We start from the raw sequence: 3,044 nt of genomic DNA, 5'->3' as shown, positions 1-3,044 counted from the left end.
GAATTGAAGCACAAAAGGAGCATCATAAAGCATGTGAAAAACACATCTAAGTCTAACATACTTCCTATGCATAGGCATATTAAAGGCAAACAAATTAGCATAGCAAGCAAAAACTAGCATATGCAAGGAAGCGGAAAGAAATAATAGCAATCTCAACATAACGAGAGGTAATTTAGTAACATAAAAAATTTCTACCACCATATTTTCCTCTCTCGTAATAATTATATGTAGGATCATAAGCAAATTCAAAAAAATAGCTATCACATAAAATATTTTCAACACGATCCACATGCATGCAAAGTTGACACTCTTTCAAAATAGTGGGATTAACATTAACTAAAGTCATGACCTTTCCAGACCCACTTTTATCAAAAATTTCATAAGATTGATCAATCTCCAAATTTGTGGGATCTAAAGTTGATACTCTTCCAAACCCACTTTCAGTAATATTGCAAACACTATTATCAATCTCATATTCATCATGGGACTTAAATAAAATTTCAATATCATAAGAAGAATCACCCCAATCATGATCATTGCAACAAGTAGAGGACATAGCAAAACTAGCATCCCCAAGCTTAGGGTTTTGCATCTTATTAGCACAATTGATATCAATAGAATTTATAATAAAATCATTGCAATCATGCTTTTTATTCAAAGATCTATCATGAGTCACTTCATAAAGCACTTCATCACGATTTTCAGATTTACGGATTTCAGGCAAAAGCTTATAAAGATAATCTAGTGCATCCAAATCACTAGGAATTGGTTCATCATAATTGGATCTCTTAAAAAGATTAGCAAGCGGATGAGGATCCATAGATCTTAGGTTCTCTATTTAGTAATAAATAAACAACTATTCCAACCATACGAGCAAACAAAAAGGCAAGCGGAAAAGAGAGGGTGAAAGAGAGAGAGAGAGAGAGAGAGAGAGAGAGAGATAGAGGGCGAATAAAACGACAAGGGTGAAGTGGGGGAGAGGAAAACGAGAGGCAAATGGCAAATAATGTAATGCGAGAGATAGGGATTGTGATGGGTACTTGGTATGTTGACTTTTTGCATAGACTCCCCGGCAACGGCGCCAGAAATGGCTCGTTGTCGGGAGTCAGATCTTGACTTGCGCGAACCTCCCCGACAACGGCGCCAGAAATCCTTCTTGCTACCTCTTGAGCTTGCGTCGGATTTCCCCGAAGAGGAAGGGATGATGCAGCAGGGTAGCGTAAGTATTTCCCTCAGTTTTTGAGAACCAAGGTATCAATCCAGTAGGAGGCCACGCTCAAGTCCCTCGTACCTGCACAAAACGATAGCTACTCGCAACCAACGTGATTAGGGGTTGTCAATCCCTTCACGATCACTTATGAGAGTGAGATCTGATAGATATAATATTTTTGGTATTTTTGGTATAGAGATGCAAAGTGAAAAGTAAAAGGCAAAGTAAAAAAGCAAAGCAAGATTAAAGTGATGGAGATTGATATGATGAGAATAGACCCGGGGGCCATAGGTTTCACTAGTGGCTTCTCTCAAGAGCATAAGTATTCTATGGTGGGTGAATAAATTACTGTTGAGCAATTGACAGAATTGAGCATAGTTATGAGAATATCTAGGCATGATCATGTATATAGGCATCACGTCCATGACAAGTAGACCGAAATGATTCTGCATCTACTACTATTACTCCACTCATCGACCGCTATCCAGCATGCATCTAGAGTATTAAGTTAAAAACAGAGTAACGCCTTAAGCAAGATGACATGATGTAGAGAGATAAATTCATGCAATATGAAATAAACCCCATCTTGTTATCCTTGATGGCAACGATGCAATACGTGCCTTGTTGCCCCTTCTGTCACCGGGAAAGGACACCACAAGATCGAACCCAAATCTAAGCACTTCTCCCATGGCAAGAACTACCAATCTAGTTGGCCAAACCAAACGGATAATTCGAAGACACTTGCAAAGATAACCAATCATACATAAAAGAATTCAGAGAAGATTCAAATATTATTCATAGATAGACTTGATCATAAACCCACAATTCATCGGTCTCAACAAACACACCGCAAAAAGAAGATTACATCGAATAGATCTCCACAAGAGAGGGGGAGAACTTTGTATTGAGATCCAAAAAGAGAGAATAAGCCATCTAGCTACTAACTATGGACCCGAAGGTCCGAGGTAAACTACTCACACTTCATCGGAGGGGCTATGATGATGTACAAGCCCTCCGTGATGACGGCCCTCTCCGGCGGAGCTCTGGAACAAGCCCCAAGATGGGATCTCGTGGACACAGAAAGTTGCGGCGGTGGAATTAGGTTTTTGGCTCCTATTCTGATTGTTTGGGGGTACGTAGGTATATATAGGAGGAAGGAGTACGTCGGTGGAGCACCAAGGGGCCCACGAGGCAGGGGGCGCGCCCTAGGGGGGGCGCCCCCACCCTCGTGACTGCCTCTCTGATGCCTTGGCGTAGGGTCCAAGTCTCCTGGATCACGTTCGGTGAGAAAATCACGTTCCCAAAGGTTTTATTCCGTTTGGACTCCGTTTGATATTCAGTTTCTTCGAAACACTGAAATAGGCAAAAAACAGCAATTCTGGGCTGGGCCTCCGGTTAATAGGTTAGTCCCAAAAATAATAAAGAAGTGGAAAATAAAGCCCAATATAGTCCAAAACAGTAGATAATATAGCATGGAGCAATAAAAATTATAGATACGTTGGAGACGTATCAGTCTCTGATTGTAGTGTTGCGTTAGTAGCATCCTGCAGTGGTGATATATGACACTTGACAACCAACCTTCTCCTATATTCTCAAGAACACAAGGAACTACTGACAGCACATCATGGTGAACATATTAAGTATGGTGATGATGATTGTAACAACCTAAAGGTAATGATCCTTTACCAATAAACATAAGGCATCAACTATCAATACAATAATTAACACCAACAGGTGGTCCCAATAATCCAATCACACTCAATTGTACAGAAGTTGGTTAGATGGGAATGGGGGTGGTGATGATGATGATGGAGATGGTGAGGATGAATTTGAT

Source organism: Triticum aestivum, chromosome 7A, assembly GCF_018294505.1.
Source record: "Triticum aestivum cultivar Chinese Spring chromosome 7A, IWGSC CS RefSeq v2.1, whole genome shotgun sequence".
Classification (NCBI taxonomy): Eukaryota; Viridiplantae; Streptophyta; class Magnoliopsida; order Poales; family Poaceae; genus Triticum; species Triticum aestivum.
Note: the sequence above shows the minus strand (reverse complement) of the source record.